General features: G+C 39.1%; 1 pseudogene across 1 annotated transcript; it reads left to right on the top strand.

Moving 5' to 3' along the window:
* Nucleotides 1–15,984: 15,984 nt before the first annotated feature.
* LOC112620856 lies at nt 15,985–18,574 on the top strand (annotated as a pseudogene). The gene has a single exon (XR_003118606.1). The product of XR_003118606.1 is annotated as an E3 ubiquitin-protein ligase TRIM68 pseudogene (transcript).
* Nucleotides 18,575–22,912: the final 4,338 nt, after the last annotated feature.

Here is a 22,912-nt window from a genome sequence, read left to right as displayed (position 1 = left end):
AGGAAATGAAAGCGTTTCAAAGACTTGATTAGTTTGTGACTGGAGAGTCAGCTCAGGTGAATAAAATGATTAGTATGGGACCAAAAAGGGAAAAAAAATTCCTCAATTTGGATTCTCAATCAGATTTCTGAGATCACTTGACTCATTAAAAACCATCTCCATTCAAAATCCTTTTACATCAAACAACATGAGAAATGTGCACAACTACAAAATTAAACACAACAAAACCTCAGATGTTAGGAGGCCACGTTCGAGGTTATCAGTAAAGGCATGTTGGGATCCTCACAGAAACAACATGTTAATGAAGTAACAATGTGGACTGGGGAAACAAACACCCTTACTTACCTAAACAGCTGGCTTGATATAAAAGAACACTGTGTGCCATTCTATTCTCTTCACAGTAGTATTCTCTCTCTTGACCAAATAAAATTTTGAGTTTTATATCTACTGTTTGAGATTATACTGAATTTGAAGAGTCAGTATATCTCAATATATTTGAGGTTATATTGAATTTTCTCTTTATATTTTCTAGAGAACAAATATAAAACATTAATATTACTATTTTGAGACACTGTGGTTTACTTTTTGGAAAGAGAAGAAAGGGCAAAGGGATGAGAACTAATATAGATATACCAAATTATGTGCAACACACACATAAGTAAAGCTCATTTGATTGGTTAGTTTGCTAAATACTGTAAATGAACTATCATGTTAATCCCTGCAATAACCCAATAAGGTAGGTTCATTTTTATTCCAATTTTACAAATAAGAAAATAGTCTCAGGGAAGGTAAGTAATTTGCCACAATAATCTCAGTAGCTTGCAGGAGAGAGAGCCAACCTAGATCCACCTGCCTGGGAAACTTTGCTGATTGCAGTTCACCATATTGCCCAGTAAGCCAGAGACTCTGAATAAACTCTTCCAGAGTATAATTTCTAGAAGGATCTAATTTAATGGTTAGCTCTCCAAGAGAAACTGCCTTTCCTCTAGAGGGAAGGCATTGATAATTCTAGACAGTGACGTAAGCCTCTGCTCAAGGCTGGTTTCCTCTTTGTTGGTGAGAGCTGAATTCTCCTGGTTCAATCTAAGAAGCGCAAAACCAAGTGCATTTCCTCACTGGGCAAGAGAAAAGTGATGAGCATGCAGAGAGATTCCTGGCAAAGAGGATTACAAACCGCTTGTTTGAGAAGAGTATTTGAACTTTAGAAAGAAATAGAGTTCATACTTTTAAGTAGAGGAATGCAAATTTTGGCAATAAACTTCCTGCTTAAGAAATAAATTATCAATCCATGACTCAGGTTGTAAAGAATTAAGTCAGATTCTTCCCATAACCTAGAACTCTCTTTGTTAGTGCTAAAATTACTTAGGACTTTGTTATTTCATTCCAATAATTAGCACTGACAACTGAGAAGAGACTAAGGTAAGAATGGCCACTAAGACTAAGCTGGTTTTCCATATTATTCGTTAAATCCTTTTAGACTCAGTCCAAGCCTCATCACTGGCATGTCTCATCCCTGGGCTCCTCTTCTAGACTGAGGATGAACCTCACCACCTCACTCTTCTTAGAGACTATATGGATTAGTAATTATCTCATGTACTACACTTATTATACCTTTCAATTCTGGGATGCAACAAAATAGTGGAAAAATACAAGTGATAAACTAAAACAATGTATTTGGTATTATAATCTTTCACAAGCCTATCATGGTTCTGAGTATACTGAATCACAACACTTCAACACAGCAATTTAAAAAGCTGAGCCCTTTTATATTTGCCAGTCACTGTTTTAAGGACTTGTTTGTATTATTCCATAAATTTTTCATAAACACCCTGTAAGATGGGGACTGTAAAGGCTCTTAGATGCCCTAGTCTGACTTCTGAACTTACTCCCTTTACACTCTGCTACTCTCCCACCTACTGAGAGGACTCAGAGCTAGAAAGAATATCTTCATTTACAAATAAAGAGGTGAAGAACCAGAGAAGTTAACCGCCTTGCCCATGCTTACACTATTACTAGCAGAACTGAGCTAGAACCCAGTTTTCTGATCCTACTTTCAAAATTATTTGACTACAACATACCTTCCTGTAAGGGAAGTAATTCATTTACATAGTTTTGTGCAATTTTAATGTTTTAGAGGAAACCTGTAGCACTTTCAAAGTTTCTCAGCCCCTTGCATACTATCTTCATGGCATATGTGTTATCCTTTATAAAACAGTAATACATAATAATGTATTGTCTTAAAAATAGCATCCTTACCTCAATGCCAGATGGAAGAATATTTCCCAACTACTAAATGAAAACATTAGCTGTGAGTGATTTGAGATTCTGCTTGATGAGGAAACTCTTAGCAGAAAAAGTGGGTTTAGGCTTTGTCTGTTGATTTTTTAATTCATTTTTACTTAGATAAAACAAACATATAGAAATGTATGGGATATACTACTGTTAATGCAAGTACTCGTGTACAAAAATACCTAAATTAAACATATATTAATACTTTGCTAAATATGGTTTAAAGCCCCTTTAGAAAACAAAAACAAAAAACATTATAAAAACAGTTAATGCCTTACTACCATCTGCTTTTTCTTTCTACTAAATGTGACCACTGTTCTGAAATGGCCATACATCATCCCTACGCATGTCTTATATACTTTTACTACTCACGTATGCATGCAGTCATAGGTAATGCACAATAATTTTACATGTTTAAAAATGTATTTGAAGGGGCCGGGCACGGTGGCTCACGCCTGTAATCCCAGCACTTTGGGAGGCCGAGGCAGGCAGATCACGAGGTCAGGAGATTGAGACCATCCTGGCTAACACGGTGAAACCCCGTCTCTACTAAAAATACAAAAAAATTAGCTGGGCATGGTAGTGGGTTCCTGTAGTCCCAGCTACTCAGGAGGCTGAGGCAGGAGAATGGCATGAACCCAGGAGGCAGAGCTTGCAGTGAGCCAAGATCACTCCACTGCATTTCAGCCTGGGCGACAGAGCGAGACTCCGTAAAAAAAAAAAAAAAGGATTTGAGAGGTTATCTATTATTCAAATCCATATTACTTTACTTTCTTCCCTGACATCATGTTTTGTTCTAGTTTTCAGTAAGAGAGTGCTATCTTTAGGTATATAAATGATATCCCTAGATGTTAGGGCATGTGACAAATGTGAGTTTAAGATATGACTGTGAAGGACAACCACATATTTAAATAACAGATTCCTGTAAGGCAAAGACTATTGTGTATCTTATTATGTATTTTATCATCTTTAATGCAGATAGGATACTTCTTAAATAGAAATGAAAAATTGACATGATAAAAGTGGAGTGGAGATATAAACAAAACCAAGTATTCACACACAGAGAACCAACTGCTAAAACATCATGAAAATCTAGGACAAGGGAGGTCCACCAGAGAAGGGTAAAGAATTCCAAATGCTCTTGGATTCTAGTCCTGCTGAGCCACTAGGGCTATTGCCCATCCGCTGCTCTGGCCTTTCCAATACTCCTGTCCCCGCCTATCTTACTCTCCTGTGCTTACAAGCCCTCTTTATCTTCTCTCAGCCCAGCTCTGAGTTTTGGCCTGAGAAAATGCCAGTGGAACATCCTCTTCCTTTCTCTTGAAATTCTGTCACCCAACAAAGCCTCCTACTAAGTCCCCCGTCACTGGAGTTCTTTCGCAAACATCCTCCTGTTAACTACAAATTATTTTGCCTTTCTGACTTGTTGCATTATTCATGCTTTTAGCCTCATAAAATAACTCCCCAAGGCATGTTATTCCTTTTGACACAAATTTTTCATTTTCCATGCCTATTTTGTGTGACTAAAACGTAAGCAATCATAAGTAATAACTCGGTGGCTTCTGGAGTGATGTTTCTCCAGAACTCTATTGTCATCCCATCTAAAACGTATAGTATGGATTTTTCAAGTGGAAAGATTAATATCTTATTATTCCTATTAAGACTTGTAAGTCTGAAGTGAAAGATGACAATAAGAGTACTGGCTTATAACTCATTCTAATACTAGAAGAACTCCAGGAGCCCCACGACTGGAGCCAAAATAACTACAAAGTGATAATACACATGTGTATGTCAGTTAAGTTTTGTAAATCACGTTTGCTTAGATTACTTCATGTGATTTTCACAACAGTAAGAGGTTTAAAAATGAGTGACATGCAGACTATTAGCCTTTTAATTTGCTTCTATTTTCAAATACATCCTTACAGAGTTCTGCAACCAAAAGCCAGAGAGAGTCTTGCCTTTCGCGATGCCAAATTAAGAAGATGAATGCATAGCTCACTCAGAGAAACAAACCTTATGAAGACAGTCTTCGCTACAGGGGCTTACTCATCATGCAATACCTCCTCTTGGCTGTGGACATTTTGATGAAACATTGAAATTAGAGTCAACCAACCTAAATATCTGTAACAACATCTGGAAAGGTGTATAATTCAGAATTGCATGAAGACAACAAAAGATTGGTGAACTTGCTATAGTCTACACTTAGGACTGGCAATTCTGTGTGTGCTCCTGTAACCCCAGCCACATGTAACTCCATGCCTGGAGAGTTTTCTGGAATCTGGGTGTATCTTCTCTGGAGTATTCAACTTGTCTCTTGAACGCCATACATGGCAATTTTGTATGCTGAATTGTTTCCCCCCCTCCCCAAATTCATAAGTTGACGTCTGAGCCCTCATTATTTCAGAATATAACTGCATTTTGGAGATAAGGTTTATAAAGAGATAATTAAGTTAAAATGAGGTCCTAATCCAATCTGACTAGCATCCTTCAGAGAAGAAGAAGAAATTCTAGGGGTTTGAGTGCACAAAGAGTCAACAATGTGAAGAGGTGTCAAGAGGGCAGCCATCCGCAAGTCAGAGAGAGAAACCTTACGAGAAACCAACCTGCCAGCGCCTTCATTTTGGACTCGCTTCTTCAGAAATGTGAGAAAATAAACTTTGTTGATTAAGCCAACTAGTCTGTAGTACTTTGTTATGGCAACCCTAGCAAGCTATTCCAACAGCAAAGAACATTAGTCCTGGATATTTCAAGTGCACCAAATGGCCAACTTTGTAATCAAGATAAGATATCACAAGGGTCCTGCACTTTCACCTTCCTCATCCAAAAACCCTCAACCTTGGTGCCCAGTCACTCTCCACCAATGCCCTCCTTCTCATTTTGTTTGGTTTTGCCTCATGGCTTGTCAGTCATCCTCTGTACCATGGATTTTGGTGATGATAGGGGCCCAGTAGCTTTAGATTCTGAGCATTGAAAAGAAACAAGTTCTATATGGGCTGGTCTCCAGGCACACTGTCTAAAGGGTAATCAAACATTTTCCATGAAATGTAGCCACCCTCTTGCCATCAGATCTTGTATGTATTGTTGTACAGAATATGTTTTATCAGTTCTTCAATGTGATTTGCCATGATAAAACAACCCCTTCTTACTATTTGAACTTTGATATGCAACATACTCCAAGAGGAGGTTAAATTTCGTGAACTGGTTGTGAGGAGGGTTAGGAAACTCATCCTACCATACTCACAGTACTATAGAGGCAAATGTGGCATAAAATTATATCCTTATAACTGCTTCTACCAGATTTATGAAATTACTCTACAGTTTCTGGTTTCTTCTTACTAAGGTGCTAGTGATAACCAGTGATGAAGGTAAGCCTCTGCTTAGTCCCACCTAAATTCCTTCTCATCTGATTTCTGTTTTCCCATGTTGTTCTTTTCCCTTTGAGGAATGAAAATTTCTCTGTGCCTGGATCCTTACTTCTTAATCTCTGTTTATACAGTTCTCCAAAATGTATGCAATAACATTTAGCAATAAATGTCTATAAGCTCTTTTCATCTTGCAAAAACTTGGCTGCCTACAAATTTATCACCCTGGAAATGACACCTGCCTGTTCTATCAAGTTGGAAATGCTGCTCACCAACCTGAGCACTTGTGCCCTTTTCTCCAAACAGCTGGGAAGTTGGAGGAGCATGGATCTCTCGTGGGAAGGGCCATTCCCAAATGGTGCCTGAGCTAAAAGCAGATCTCATGATGGCAGGGGTGATATCTAAAATATTTAATAACTAGTAAGGTACAAGCACAAAAACCAATCAATACTGACACATGTTATGAGGCAATATGAAGCATTTTCAAATTAATCATGAGATAGATTTAAAGAAATATTAAAATTTACCAAATAACTTACTGTGAGTCCCTGGCTTTGTTACAGGTATATCATCATGGTACTTATTAGCCACTGGAGAGGCCAGAATTACATCAGAGATACAACTAGCCTGCCACTCATTGGCCTGTACCCTCTGTGATGTTCCTGACACTGCCAGCATCACCTCTCTATCACAGACTTACAGCTCCCTCCAGCTGCGAGAAACCCTGGTCTTGCTCTTATCTACTAAGCAATGAATATTATAATCTACAAATACATGAGCTTGATTAGGTCCTCATCCATTTATTCACTCATGTCACAAAAATTAACTGAATTACAAACATGGACCAAGCACTAAATTCATTTTTTTAAATTTAGTGAATAAATAAAATAATATGAGTAGATGCATAAGTGAACAAATGACTAAAACTACGATGATTACTAATTCTCTCTTGTAGAATAAGTATGGATTATTCTCAAAATAGAGAGTATTAACACAGAAGACAAGGTAGGGAGGAAACTTCTACCAGTTTTAAAGAGACCAAGAGGGCAGAGAAGGGACATTTAGTTCTGAGATATCAATGATAGGACTGTGTTACAGATTCAGAAGCTGTCATTACTTGAGAGCAGAAGGAAGAAACAAAACAAAATGTTATTAACAATGATGGCAACATGTAAGTCTAGTTGGTTCTACCATAAATATTTGTATAGACTTTGCTATTTTCAAACTAATACTGATTATAACTCTATCAATTTAGCTTACCTCAACCCTGAAGAGGATTATATTGCAATCATTCCACTCTACCTACTAAAAACTTATTATTTTGCAACTTGTATTATTTCTTTTAAGTTGCAGATTATTTGCTTATTTCAGTGAATTTTGTTGTATTTGGGCCTATGCCTGGGGCCACAACTCCTTAAACTAACACAAAAGAAAAAGTTGAGTCACAAGCCCATCAAGACCCATTTCCTTATTTGCAAAGCACAGGCTGAATTAACGGGACTATGTTGCCCACAATTAGAGAAGCAATTGTCTCGTTCAATCATTTGGGACTTCGTTTAGAACATAAACTTCTGAAATTATGGGCATATTCACATTTGCCTGACCTGTAACAGATGCCAAATAAGTTTTCCAGATAAATGACTGAATGGGTAAATGTGCTCTGGACAGACCTCACCAAGACACTTGGTTTAGCACTAGTTGGGGCAACTATTTGAAGAGGAAGATAGGCAACCCACTATGAAAGCAACATGCAGGGAAGAATCTGAAAATCCTTTATTTGGAACGAGGGGACTTAGGGTGTGCAGCCTAGTGAAGGAATGTTTTAAAACTTTGAGGGAATGATTGTTGTCTCCAAATGTCTGAAGGAAGTACGTGCAGAAAGGCATTAGTGAAATAGTTTCCTTCCACTGAAAGCAAAATTCATGAGAACAGGGAATGAGTCATATCATTTTATCTTCAGCATTTGTGGTACAGATTAGGCACTCAGTCAGCATTTATTAAATGATGAATAAACGAATGAATAAGGTACAAAAGTCAGATTTGGGCTCAACTACAGGCAGATCTTCATAAAAGAATTGTTCAAAAATGGAATGCCCTTCCAGGGTGGCAAGTTTTACAAAATGTAGGCCATTAAAATAAAATGTGGATAACCATCAGTTGGGTTTAATTCTAACATTTCCTGATTTATGCCTGGGACTTCCAATGAGTTACTAAATATTTTCTGGGCCAATTGGTTCTGAAAGTTATACCCAAGTATGAATGTGATTGATAATCACACAAATTGCTTCACCAGTGAGATTATCCAGTCATGTAGAAAATCATAGTATTAATCCAGAGGCCTCCAGAAAAGATACATAAATAGATAAATTCAATCCATCATTACTGCCAAAAGAAAAACATAGGAACGATAACAAGATTTCAAAGTAGGTATTCTATTAAACTCTTTCAATAAAGCACTTCAAACAATGAAAAGTATGTTTTATGTGGAAAATACAATTGTTCATGAAAATAGACAAATAAAAACAACAAAAAGCTATCCTTTTACAGATTTCTATTGAAAAATTGCTGCAATATGCAGACTGATAGGGCCATTTTAAATAATACTATACAATATATGATTTTAGATAATCCTTTCACAGATATGTTTTGATAGTCTATAGTTTTATTGGTTAGGATGTTTTAGGGAGCTATATTGACCCTCCACGCCCCAAGAATTCATGCCAATTACTTTATCTGATATCCAGAAAGAAAATATTTGTTTTTTATATTCCCAATCAACAAAATGTTTATTTCGGTTTTTCTGATAATAAGAGCAACTCTGTCTAAGTCAAATCTTCATAGTTAATTATAAATTGGATGTCTCTCAAGGTCCTTTCTTGTGTGAAGTACTCAGTGATCTAATTATTTCTACTTGAGTACTGTTTAGTCAGGGTTGTAGTTTTTCTAAGATTTTTTTAAACACCGGAATGTTTTGGAAATACAATCTCCTTTATTAATGTAAGAGCCATGCCCATAAACTTGAGCTAATTCTGTTAAGTCAGGGCTTGCTGATAGATTCCTGAATTTACCCAGAGCTTTAAAGGCTGCGTTCCAAGTGCTCTTTGCCCTCAAGGAATCAAGGAGTGCATTAATGTACTTGTCACTGTAATATTTAATAAGAAACCTTGCTTAGGAGTTTCGAAACTTTCCATTTGAAGGTGTTTTTGCTACTAAATGGTATAGAAGCTATCAATATACAAATAAGGCTGAGAAGGCAGGAAAGCTTGATGATTGTGCTTACTCTGCAATCCCAGTACACAGGAAAATGGAACTTAAGAAGCAGGTAGTCCAGAAAGAATAAATCTTCAAGTCTGCTGTTTTTACTATATGCAATAGTTGAGATTAACTGTCAAATCAGGTTTTAATCTAGCTAAGGTAGATATATTTTTAAAAAAAGCAATTTGCAGTTAACACAAGCATGTCTGTTATTGTGGCACAAAACTACAAAAGAAGCAACAGGACTGAATTGTAACGATGACAACAGATCTCATTACATTTCATGTTTAACATGTTTTGGAAATCCTTTAACACAGAGAGCGTTAATTCAAGGCCTCTCTGTATGTAAATTCAATAACTGATGACCAATTGTATTTTATGCCATGTGTATAAATATTCATCTATGTCTTCCATGTGATTAAAAATGGCCTAAAAATTGAAAGATTTTCTGTAGTCATGTCTTATGTTGAGCATAGTGCTTTGCTAAGAATAGATATACAATTAACATTGTTTTCTCAGAAGTAGTAACTTCATCTATTGTTCTAAGAATAATAGGTCTAGCCCTCTGATTTTTTTATTCCAATGAGAAAAAAGAAGAGAAAGAGTAAAAAGAGAATGAGAAAGAGAAAAGTAAGGGAAAAGAGGAAGAGAAGGAAAATAAAAGCAGAGAAAGAAGAGCCTGACATTGACTGGATTGCCGTAATTAAAACAATCAATTCTCATTTAAATTGATTTGGATCATTGCTCACACTTATAGTACCTGGACTGACACCAATTAGTGTTCCATAAATGCTAACTGATGGGTTGGTTGATAACTGCAAAATCTGTATCCATGTTAAGTCACTGTCATGCTCTGGGGAATCTGGAGGATTTCCAAAGACCCTTTGCAAAGATGGAAAAGTTAAACAATTAGCTTTCTCTCTTCCTCTCCCTCTTGCAAGTTAAAGCTATCTCTATGTTTTAAATTTATTGTGCAGATAAACAAGCCTAATACTAGTTTCCATAAATTAAAAGGAACACTTTGTCCTTCCGATAAACTAGCTGTTAGATTTATATAAAGTTACAAATTGTTTCCACTGCTGTATTTATTTTTTGATGGAATGAAGTGCATTGTTTTGCAGTCAAAAGAAACTGGTAATTGAGTAAGGAACTCCCAGATACCCTTGCAAGAATTATCCACATCAGAGTGGCGTGAGCTGCATCAGGTCTGGTCCTCAGCCTGTTTGTCCTCAGTATCTCTCCCTGTCAATTTTTGCATCTGGTACTTTCTTTAAGTCTTGCCCATTCTGGGTACTTTCCATGATTCCCTTCATCTATAAAAATATCTCATGTCCTTTGCTTACCATAGGTTTAACACGGTGATTATTTAAGCTACAGCACAAAGAGCCTGATAATGACATGGTGTTATCTTTCCCAGCTGCCACTTTTACTTTTAACAGAGACTTCCGTGTTTTGTACTTATGGTGGCCAATGGTCTTGGTTTGCCTGAAACTTCCCTGGTTTTAGCACTGAAAATTCCACGTCTCAGGAAAGCCCTCAGTCTTGGACAAACTAGGAAAGGCTGTTCACCATAAGTGCACTGAAAGAATTCTGTGAAAAATGGCAATTGAGAAAAACTTTTTAGCCTTCTATCTCAAATTGCAGTTCTCAGTTGGAGATTTTCTTAGCCTGTTCTCTCAAATCCCTGCTTAGGATAATCTACCAGGTCTCCTCAGGAGTTCAGCACATCCTGTCTTTTTTCTTAACCACCACACCCTTCAAGAAAAATTTCCCAGATGCTTGGCTGAGTGTGCTCTCTGGGTGATCCAAGCCTCCCCTTGTTTTTGTTTGTTCTGTAAGAGACATTTGCTTCCCAGCCATCCCAGTGTTCATCAACAAGAACAACAACAAGAACAACAACAACAAAAAATCAAAGGAGTGACAATCTGTTCTTAGACTGCCTTCACAGTTCCCCACCAGGAAAAAGAGTATTCTTTTTCTGCAGCACTTAAATCCTATAGTGGCAACAATGAAAACCCAAGGGAAATTATCTACAAGTATGAACAGACAGTCCCCAATTTATTTGTGAGTTCGACTTACGATTTTTTTGACTTTACAGTGGTGTGAAAGCAATACTCATTCATTAGAAACCGAACTTTGAGTGAGTACCCATACAACCATTCTGTTTTTCACTTTCAGTATAGTATTCAATAAACCATCTGAGCTATTCAACACTTTATTATAAAATAGGCTTTGTGTTAGATGATTTTGCTCAACTGCAGGCTACTATAAGTGTTTTGAGCACTTTTAAGGTAGGCTAGGCTGAGCTATGATGTTCTGTAGGTTAGGAGTATTAAATAAGTTTATTTTTTATTTATTTGTTTTGTTTATTATTGTTTCTAGAGATGAAGTCTTGCTATGTTGCCCAGGCTGGACTGGAACTTGTATTAACTACATCAATATCGTTTACCATTAATTCCCATAAGCAGAGTTTGACTCTTTATCATGCCTGAGTTAAAAGAACAATGGCAGTTCCAGCTGTGTAGGTCTATCATCTTTCTGTATTTCAGATCAATCTGTGGCTTGGAATGCCCCTCATTTCTCAGGCATTGAGGATTTTCTGGTGATAGAGAAATAAGGGGGCAGAAATGTTAAAAGGCTCATTGCAGGGTTGTTTCAAATGCATTTGAACAAATTAGTTGATTTTAGTAACAACAACAAAAAATCCTGACCAAATAATTTTTGTTATGGGCTGAATTGTACCCTCTCTCAAATTCATGTTGAAGTGCTAATTCCTGGTACCTAAGAATGTAACCATATTTAGAGGTAGGGTCTTTCAGGAGGGAACTTAAATGAGGTCAGTGGGCGGGCCCTAATCCAGTATGACTGGTGTCCTAAAGAGATAAGGACATGACACATTGACACACTCATAAAAGGAAGAGCATGTAAAGATATAGGGAGAAGATGGCCATCTTTAAACTAAAGAGAGAGGCCAGAAATATATTCTTCCCCACGGCCCTCAGAAGAATGCAACCCTGCCAAAACCTTGATTTTATTTCTAGCCTCCAGCATTGTAAGAAAATACATTTCTGTTTTCTAAGCCACTCAGAATCCCCCCTATCTGCAGGGGACACATTCCAAGACCCGAGGTTGATGCCTGAAACCACTGACAGTGCCACAAACCCTGTGTAAATTTTTCCTACACATATATTCCTATGATAAAGCTTAATTTATAAATTAGGCTCAGTAAGAAATTAACAATAACTAATAATAAAATCAAACAAATACAACAATATACTGTAAAAAAAAAAGTTATGTGAACATGATCTTTCTCTCAAAATATTTATTGCATTGTACTCACCCTTCTTGTGATAATGTGAAACGATACAATGCGTACCTGATGAGATGAAGTGAGGTGGATGAGGTAGGCATTGTGATGTGAATGGAAATTTCCAGGAATAAACAATTCATAAATTTTAAATTGCATGGCATCCTGAGTAGTGTGATGAAATCTCACTCTATCCTTTTCGGTCATCACTTAGTACTCATCTTGGTTATCAGATTGAGTGTCACGGTGTCCTTGTGCTTGTATTCAAGTAACATTTTTTAACTTTATAATGGCCCCAATGTACAAGAGTATTGATGTAATATTTTCAAAACAAGGATGGCCACAGGTAACTGAACCCATGGAAAGTGAAACTACAGATAATGGGGGACGACAGTAATGCAGTTTTTTACTAGATAAACAGAGAATATACTAAGTGGTCAAGACAGAGCTCTCATTAAAGATGGATTTAAAACTTTGCTCGAGACAGGAACCCAGGGTGGGTGGATTAATTATGTGCAGTGGGTTTGCACCTGTCTCACTGGCACCTGGACTCCCTAAGCATACAGTAACTTCTAAGCAATCAAACAGAAATAAATATAGACCTTTTCTAACAGTGTGAAAGGATATTCGATTTTCCTTTTTCTTCCAAACTATCAGTGAAATCTCTTGAAAACAGCTTTAGGAATGTAATATCAAGTGTATCTTCCTCTTATAAATAACCTCGATCACTAATCTCTTATTTCACCTCAACCTACACCATTCCATTCAACCTTGAAAACCCTAACAATATCCGATTTCATCCCAAAGAGCATTCCTCTATATACAGCAAATTATGAATATACTTGAACAAACATTAAACAGGAACTATATATTGAGAAAAAAAATGATTATGGGCTCTTAAAAATAAAAAGAAAGGGTGAATTCTGTGACATGTTGATTGTATCTTAATAAAGCTGTTAGGTATTTTAAAAAATAACAAACATACCACCAACAACATTGGTTGTTGTCCTTTACATTTTGTCCTATTTTTTGATAATGTCTTGGAATCATGCAATTCACTTTGATTGCTGTTGCTGTTCTACTTTCCCCTTGGGCAACATTTTGGGGTTATTACTCAGTCAAAAGAAGAGATAAAGATCTCCAGTGAAAAGTCAGATGGCTGAGAAAGGTGAAAATACCACTGAGTTGGACCTGCTTTCATGGTTTCATTCGGGAAATGTTTGAAGGAATTTGCCATGGTTGTTTTTCACTAGCAGGTCACGACACTCGATTCTAACCTTACAATGTTCACAATCAAGCATTCTGGGAACTCCTCCTCTGTCCCTCTCTTCCCCTCAGCTTCTTTCTGGCAGTAGGTGAAGTGCATCTACTATGTTATAGGTCCTGCTTGAGAGTGATCGAAGTCATAGGAAATCTGCCTCTGGTCCTCTTAGGTCAGGTGCCCGTGTGGCCCTAACGGGGTTGTAGGTGGTTTCGTCATGTCATCAGCAATTTGTAAAGTGGCATGCAGAGAGCAGATATTGCCTGTGAAGTTCCATTTACTTATCATTTGGTTTATTGCAGAAGTTTATAGAAAAGCAGGCCCATTGCCAGTCTCATACTAAGGACTCAGAAAACTAGCTTCTTGAATTGCACTTGAGGGAGAAAGATTTCCTGATGCAGCAAATACTGCTGAGATTGAGTGATCCTCTCATCTCAGCTTCCCGAATAGCTAGGACCACAGATGTGCACCACCATGCTCAGCTATTTTTTTAAATTGTATTTTTTGTAGAGATGGGGTTTTGCTGTTGCCCAGGCTGGTCCCAAACTTCTGGCCTCAGGTGATCCTCCTACCTTGGTCTCCCAAGTGCTAGGAATACAGGCATGAGCCACAGTGTTTGGCCTGGTCTTTTTACAAATGGAAAATACAGTATCCTTCTTTCTTTCTCTTTACCTGATTAATAAAAAGATACCAAGTAACTGTTGTTTGTTTTTCTCCTGGATGGATTTAATGCTATCTAAGATTGTTTTGTAAAACACTTAAGAAACTTCAGCTAGAGCAAACGCAGCAGCCCTACATCAAAATTGTCATTTATCAGTCATTTTTCGAGAGCTGGTGTCAGAAAACCTATTTTAAACTGCGTTAGGCACAAAGAATTTGTCTCTCACAACTAAAAACTCCAGGAGGCAATTTCAGGCATTCCAGTATCCAAGGCTTGAAGCGTGTGATCAAACTTGTGTTTTGTTCGTATTTTGTTAGTTCTCCTATCTGCATTTGATTGTATTAGTTTCATCCCTGGGCTCCACAAAGCTGCCCAGCAGCTCTGGGCTTTCCCTTCTTGGGAACAAAATGGCTACAGAAGCTCTAGCCTCATATCTCCTCATGTTCCAGTTTCAGGGTGTCGTGGCCTTGTAATTTCCCCTTGGCTAAACTAAAAAATGTTTCCCAGGGCTTTCTTCACTGAGTGTCTCTGAGTGTTGCTGATTAGAGTTGACCACAGAGAAATCTATGTCAGATTTGGAAGGTCACTATGGAGCAGGAGCATTGTTACTCTTGGAAGGTGGATGTAGGCCAGGTGATGATTGCATCACTGCATTCCAGCCTGGGTAAGACAAGGAGATCTTACAAAAAAAAAAAGCCAACACAAAGAGAAGACAGAGTTTCCATTGTCATGAATAGGCAGCCTTCTTTCATTAGACCATAATCAAACTCTTCCCTATCTCCCCTTCACCCCTTTCTTGATTTTTCATCATGATGTAAAACATCTGAGTGAGCATTGAGTATATATTTCCTGGGAGTAAACCCATAGAATGGGTTTTTCTGCTCTGCTAAGAAGGGGTGCAATAGCTGGTTCTATTAAGTCATTTAACCTAATATGTATAAGGTAAACATTACATCAGACTTGCCAATTCCAGATTCTGCTTAAAAGACTGAGTTTGGTAGAACCAGTTTAAGTAAAACCAATAATTCAATCCTAACTAAAGCTTTGATCCTTCAACGACTCACTATATTTTCATGAACAAGTTAAATGCCCCAGTAAATTCCATGTATTGAGTTTAAGTGAGCATGTAAATATTAGGAACATTTAAAATCTACTTCCAGTCACAAAAGGGCAGAGTCTTGATATCTTTAAGAACAGAAAAAAGGAAGCCATAGATTCTTCCAATCACCCAAAGAAAAACAATTAACAAGGAAATGGTGGCAGAGGATAAAATGTGCTACATTAATCTCAAAGTGAGGTGGTTCAGCTTGCCACCTCTTCTCAGTTGCCATCTCTTTAAATGTGGAATATGATCGTTGGAAAGAACGTCTGACCACCTTATTAACACTTTCTAATTCTACAATGAAGGCAGGGCATATAGATAGCTGTATTGAACACATTGATCAAAAACATTTTTTTCAAAGGGAAAAAATACATTTAACAAGAAATTAAACAAATGACATACTAGGGAAAACAAGGCTTTTTCCAAAGACATTTTACAGAAACAAATGCAATCTTACGTATATTTTGTAAAATTATCTTAAAATTATGCTGAATAAATGTCCCAAATTATTGTTAACTTATTTTTATTCAAATATATTTACTCTTTAAATGAAACACAGAGATTTTAATTACTTTTGTAATCAAAATTATTTTTGTAGGCCTTTATTAACTCATGAAAAGTTCACTTGCTATAAATGGAGCCTTAATATAAAGTGAGTTTTGGTTCTTTTGTACAATTTTTAAAACGATTTCTCCAATAGAATTAGGTGAAATCGGTGGGATATGGGCCCTGCGCTGCCGGGCTTTGGGCTCTGGGCCTCGGGCGCTCTCTGGCCCAAAGTGCTGAGCTGCCGGGAGCGGCCGCTTCTGACGCTGGGCCACTGGAGGCTGCGAACCCGGCTTCTTCACTTTGAGTTTCCGCCACGAAGCGCCAGTCCGGGCCGAGGAGGGAGCCTTTACTACTTCTCCCTGGTGTCATTCATGCTCTGAGGAGGGTGTGAGAAGGAACCATGGATCCCACAGCCTTGGTGGAAGCCATTGTGGAAGAAGTGGCCTGTCCCATCTGTATGACTTTCCTGAGGGAGCCCCTGAGCATTGACTGTGGCCACAGCGTCTGCCACAGCTGCCTCTCCGGACTGTGGGAGATCCCAGGAGAATCCCAGAACTGGGGTTACACCTGTCCCCTCTGTCGAGCTCCTGTCCAGCCAAGGAACCTACGGCCTAATTGGCAGCTGGCCAATGTTGTAGAAAAAGTCCGTCTGCTAAGGCTACATCCAGGAATGGGGCTGAAGGGTGATCTGTGTGAGCGCCATGGGGAGAAACTGAAGATGTTCTGCAAAGAGGATGTCCTGATAATGTGTGAAGCCTGCAGCCGGTCCCCATAGCATGAGGGCCACAGTGTTGTGCCAATGGAGGATGTTGCCTGGGAGGACAAGTGGGAACTTAATGAGGCCCTCGAACATCTGAAGAAAGAGCAAGAAGAGGCCTGGAAGCTGGAAGCTGGTGAAAGGAAACGAACTGCCACCTGGAAGATACAGGTGGAAACCCGAAAACAGAGTATTATATGGGAGTTTGAGAAATACCAGCGATTACTAGAGAAAAAGCAGCCACCACATCGGCAGCTGGAGGCAGAGGTACCAGCAGCTCTGGCCAGCCTACAATGGGAGGCGGCGGAGACCATGCAGAAACTGGAGTTGAACCATAGTGAGCTCATCCAGCAGAGCCGGGTCCTGGGGAGGATGATTGCAGAGTTGAAAGAGCGGTCGCAGAGGCCTGTCGGCTGAATGTTGCAGGATATTCAGGAAGTGTTAAACAGGAGCAAATCTTGGAGCTTGCAGCGGCCAGAACCAATCTCCCTGGAGTTGAAGACAGATTGCCGTGCGTTGGGGCTAAGAGAGATCCTGAAGACCTATGCAGTTGACGTGCGCCTGGATCCAGATACTGCTTACTCCCGTCTCATCGTGTCTGAGGACAGAAAACGTGTGCACTATGGAGACACCAACGAGAAACTGCCAGACAATCCTGAGAGATTTTACCGCTATAATATTGTCCTGGGAAGCCAGTGCATCTCCTCAGGCTGGCACTACCGGGAGGTGGAAGTGGCAGACAGGTCTGAGTGGGGCCTGGGAGTATGTAAGCCAAATGTAGACTGGCTGGAGGTGGTCTACTTGTCCCTCCGCTATGGATTTTGGGTGATAAGGCTGAGGAAGGGAAATGAGTACCGAGCAGGCACCGATGAGTACCCCCTCCTGTCCTTGCCAGTCCCTCCTCGCCGGGTGGGAATTTTCGTGGATTATGAGGCCCATGACATTTCCTTCTACAATGTGACTGACTATGGCTCCCACATCTTCCTTTCCCCCGCTATCCCTTCCCTGGGCGCCTCCTACCCTATTTTAGTCCTTGCTACAGCATTGGACCCAACAACACTGTTCCTCTGGCCATCTGCTCCCTGGATGGGGAAGACTAAGAGGGCTACCATCCTAACCAGAGAGGCCTTGGAATTGGGCCTGGCCCCCATGGGGCTTGGAGGACCCAGCCACTGACAGGTATCTCCTGAAACTGACCTGAGCTCAGAATCCAAGGATTCCTCTGTCTGATCCTTTGGTCATTGCTACCAGGCCGAAGTCTGTCATGAAACCACTTATTTTAAAAAGCAGAGGCCCAGTCAAATGAGCACTGCACCCCATGAGGGAAGTGTGACAGGGCTGATGGTGAGGATCAGACCAGTTCTAAGGTGACTTGTTGGGGTAAGGATCAGGACTTTGTCCGTGGAGTAGCCAATCCCCCTCTTCCCTGATTCCTATCCGGTGTCACAGTTAAGTCAGTGAAGATGATGAAGTAGACACAATCTTCAGGACACCATCAGATAGGCTTTCCCAATAGGCCAAAAAAATGCTGCCCATACCCAGAGCTGGTTGTTGTGCTGCGGCCAGTCAGAGGATGCTTCCCCTGAGGTTTGCTACAACTAAGCAACCTTTATGTGACCCGCACTCTCTGACCACCTGGCAAGAGAAATTCAGTGCAGCAGCGGGACACAGACCTGCCCAAGCCACCCCACTGCCGTTCCCTCTCTGAGCACAACCTGGGCAAATCACTGTCCCTTGGACTCCCAGGAGACCAGTGTCCTAGTCCTGCTTTTTTTCTCTACGTGGCAGCATCAGAAAACATGTGAGCCTTAGTTTGTATTTTCACTTTATGAATGAGGAAACTGAAATGGCCCTAATGGAGCAAGTTATTTCTTTTTTCTTTTCTTTTTTTTTTTTGAGATGGAGTCTCGCTATGTCACCCAGGCTGGAGCGCAGTGGCACAATCTTGGCTCACTGCCAGCTCCACCTCCTAGGTTCATGCCATTCTCCTGCCTCAGCCTCCCGAGTAGCTGGGACTACAGGCACCTGCCACCACGCCCGGTTCATTTTTTTGTATTTTTAGTAGAGACGGGGTTTCACCATGTTAGCTAGGATGGTCTCCATCTCCTGACCTCGTGTACCACCATGCCTGGCAAGTTATTTCTTACAAAGCTGCTGAAGATAAGATTATAAACATTATAAAGCATTTTTCACACTCAAATGAAACAAGGTTGACAAATTCACTTCACAGGTCACATGCCTGTACATCATTTATTATATTTGGGTCTGAAACTTCTCACATGTTTGGAAGGTTTTATGTGTCCTCATTGGGAAAATGGGTGTAATTCAGCATAAAACCTCATATTATTGTCCTGCCTCATGGAGCTGTTGTATAGATCCCAGATCCATCCCATGCATTTGTTCTGTCTGAGGCACAGAGGCAGGCAAGCCACAGATTTTGCACGTGGTGACCTTGCCACTGCGCTACATACAGCCCGCATCTTATAGCAGTGCCTTTGTCTCAGGGCCTCTCCTGACAGTCTTGAGCCTTTTAGGCAGAAAGGTGCTTCAAATGGCTATGATAAGGAATACTAAATATTGTGTTTCTACTTTATTTTTATTGTATTGGCTGTTCATGTATGTAGGAGTTAAAACAGGCTAAACTGGAGAAATAAACTCATTCTGCCCCCCCCCCAAAAAAAAAGAATTAGGTGAAATCTCATTTATCTTAAAGCAAATTAGAGGACTTACCAAAAATCTTTCCGTTTCTATACAGATGAAGGAAATTTTAATACAGTGGTTCTCAAACTGGGGTGCCTGGACCAGAAACATCTGCATCACCTGGGAACTGATTAGAAATGCAAGGGATCAGGCCAGACCCTCTGAATGAGGAATTCTGGTGGTTGAGCCCAGCAGTCTGTTTCACCAAGCCCCCCAGATCATTTTGCTGCTGCTGCAGTTGAAGAACCACTGCCATAATGATTGCCTTGTCTAAGGCCTTGCAAATGAGACTGGAGCATGTTTGGCAGCGTGCTTTGAGAAGCTCTTGGTGAAACTAATGCTGACCTCCTAACTCAGTACTCAAGCACCATACTCTAGCTTGTTTTAAATAGCTGGAAGTCACCTATTATTCAAAAACAGTGCGTATTACATACTCGATTTCAAAAAGATTATGTAAAGAATAAATGAGGATATTTGTAAAGTGCTTAGTGTGCTTATGTATGTGTGCTAAATGTGCTATGCCTCACACATAGAGGACATTATTTTAATGTGGATAATTGGTATTCAAATTATTACTCTTAATTCATGTTCTCTTTTCTCAAAGCAAAACACAATACATTCTACTCATTGAACATTTATAGACATTTAAACCCAAGGGGAACACTAGAGATCATTTGGTTTAAGCTCCTTGTTTTACTGGTGAGAAAACTGAAGACCAGAGAGGCCACGTGACAGGTCCACAGTCTCATAGGGAATAATGGACAAAGATTAGAAACCACAGCTCTCAACTCCTGCACTAGTGTCTTGTAGAGGAAGCCTTTCATGCTGTACTCATTATAACAACAATAATATTTACTATGAAATTTTCTCCCTTGGCCTTACTAATTATTAACCAGTGCCAACCTCTCCATCTCTACTTCCTCTCACATAAACTGACACTACTACTCAAAATTATAAAACTATTTATTGGGCTTAAAACTTTCTAGATGTACATAAATAGAAAATCAATGTAAAATATACATGTGCAAAAGATATACATTTCTACAACGTTCAGTGAAATCTTGATGCTGAACATCAGATACATATCAGATGCTACATGTGTACAAATTCAAGTTTCCTTGTATATGCAGTCACTTTATTTTGTGTTGTGGACCAGTAAATATATATGCAAGAAATGAACCTTTGACATGCCATTTTATTCTGAAAAAAAAAAAAAAATGTCTTTGGATTATCCCACCAATCGTATTGATGTTCTTTAGAACTTCACTCTCACTAAACCATACAGCAACATGTGGGAGAAAAGTTCATACAGAAGGAGGAGGAGGGATTTACCTACGTATAAGAAGAAAAATGATCTATTTTAATGTAAAAAGCCTCCAGGGACATCATTGTTCGTTATTCTCTTTTTCTTTTATATTACCTCAACTATTCCTTAGATATAAACAATTAGAGAAAACGTAATTTGCAGTAGCACAATATAAAAATTCAAGTCCTCTAACTTCCAGTTACAGCGTTATACAAATTTGAATGTCTGTATTTTCTCTATTGTATGTTCACGTCACACATTCAAGGCTGATTAGTAGCAGCAATGTTTCTCAGCCCAGTGCCATCCATTGATTTAGCATTTTATTCCTTCCAGAAACCTAGTCATCCCCAAACTGAAAACTTTATATAGTATGTTCTACATTACGGGCCATGAAAATGTGCTGTATCCATTTATTAGTACGAACAGTTAATGATACACTATTGAATGCTCCTCCTTAATGGTTTCATATAAAGGCTTTAACACAAAGGAGGTAGAGGATCTGTGGCTTACACAGAAAAATTATTATGTTTCAAGCTGGGCACTGAATTAAAATCTTATCCTAAGTCATGCATCATTAGACAAAAAGCCTGAGGAACTGAAAGAACCATGTAAGCATTTTCCACCTTCAAAATGCTTAAAGAAGTTTTAGATTAATGGAATTTGATGCTTTTAATGATGTCAAAGATTGGATATAAGTGCCGTATTATTTCATTGACTTACTGCCAAATATTAAAGGCAATTCATGATTACTCATTTAATCTTTTCCGATTATGAAAATCCATTATAGCAAGAAAAAAATATAAAGTTCAGAAAAGTAGAAACTATTTATTTAAAAATTAGAATATATTCATACAAAAAGAATATGTGGACATGGGCTTAAAATTCCTCTGGAAGGCTAGGAGCGGTGGCTCATGCCTATAATCCTAGCACTCCGGGAGGCCGAGGCTGGTGAATGACCCGAGGTCAAGAGTTCCAGAACAGTTGGCCAAAATGGTGAAACCCTGTCTCCACTAAAAATACAAAAATTACCCAGACATGGTGGTGCATGCCTGTAATCACAGCTACTTGGGAGGCTGAGGCAGGAGGATTGTTTGAACCCAGGAGCTGGAGGTTGCAGTGAGTCAAGATCAAAACACTGCACTCCAGCCTGGGCAACAGAGCCAGACTCTGGCTCAAAAAAAAAAAAAAAAAAAAAAAAATTTCCCCTGGAAAGATTTGTTACAAGATTATGAAATATATTTGTGTGTATTAATATTTAAACCATTGTTTCATCCTTAAATTACAGAAATCTTGTTTTTCATTTTTTTAAACTCTTATTATTCTCAATCACAATCATAATACATGATACAATGTAAACCTGAAATTATTTATTTAATCTTACTACACTAATCAGCTAACAAGATCTCTGTTTTCTCAGATCTTGGAGCCTGGAAAAACCCAGTTATTAATCCCCACTATCCCTTCCCAAAATTCTCTGGTTAGCTGACATGTTAATAAGATTCCAAGAATGTTCTAAATAAAGCAAAATCGCCACTAAACATTATTGTGTTCTGAAAGTAAAAATCGTGTTTTCTTTTTCCTTCTCTCATAATTTATTTTTAATTAAAATAAATTCTGTCCTTGAATGTGTGTACATAATTCTTTGGTCAGGCTGTGTTACCTTATCATCAAATATAAATATTGAAAGCCCTAAAGATTATTCCTTTGTTTTTTTTTTTGTTTGTTTTGTTCTTTTTTTTTTTTTTTTTGAGACGGAGTCTCACTCTGTTGCCCAGGCTGGAGTGCAGTGGTGCGATCTCGGCTCACTGCAAGCTCCGCCTCCCAGGTTTACGCCATTCTCCTGCCTCAGCCTCCCGAGTAGCTGGGACTACAGGCGCCCACCACCACGCCCGGCTAATTTTTTTGTGTTTTTAGTAGAGACTGTGTTTCACCGTGTTAGCCAGGTTGGTCTCGATCTCCTAACTCGATCTGCCCGCCTCGGCCTCCCAAAATACTGGGATTACAGGCGTGAGCCACTGTGCCCGGCCAAGATTATTCTTAAGTCCCAATTTGAATTACCATTGCCGGCATACCAAATATCCCAGGGTGGGTATATTAAAAGCTCTAAAAAGATTCTGTTTTTATTTTTTAGTCAAATGGACAGCTTTTATTCAGGTTCCCAAAACAAAATCCTTATTTGGCTTACCCACATTTCTTTGAGGCTGTGTGTTTTCTTTCTAAATTCTAGCAGCTTTAATGGCCCTAATGTGGCCTCTTCTTGCTCCATCCTCATCTCATCCTTGAATCTTTTATACTTTCACTTCTTCACCCCTGCTTCCCGCACCTATTCAGCTCCCACCCATCTAAGAGCTTCAGTGCTTTGT

Source organism: Theropithecus gelada, chromosome 3 (assembly GCF_003255815.1).
Source record: "Theropithecus gelada isolate Dixy chromosome 3, Tgel_1.0, whole genome shotgun sequence".
Classification (NCBI taxonomy): domain Eukaryota; kingdom Metazoa; phylum Chordata; class Mammalia; order Primates; family Cercopithecidae; genus Theropithecus; species Theropithecus gelada.
Note: the sequence above shows the minus strand (reverse complement) of the source record. Positions and strands in the feature narration are given on the sequence as shown.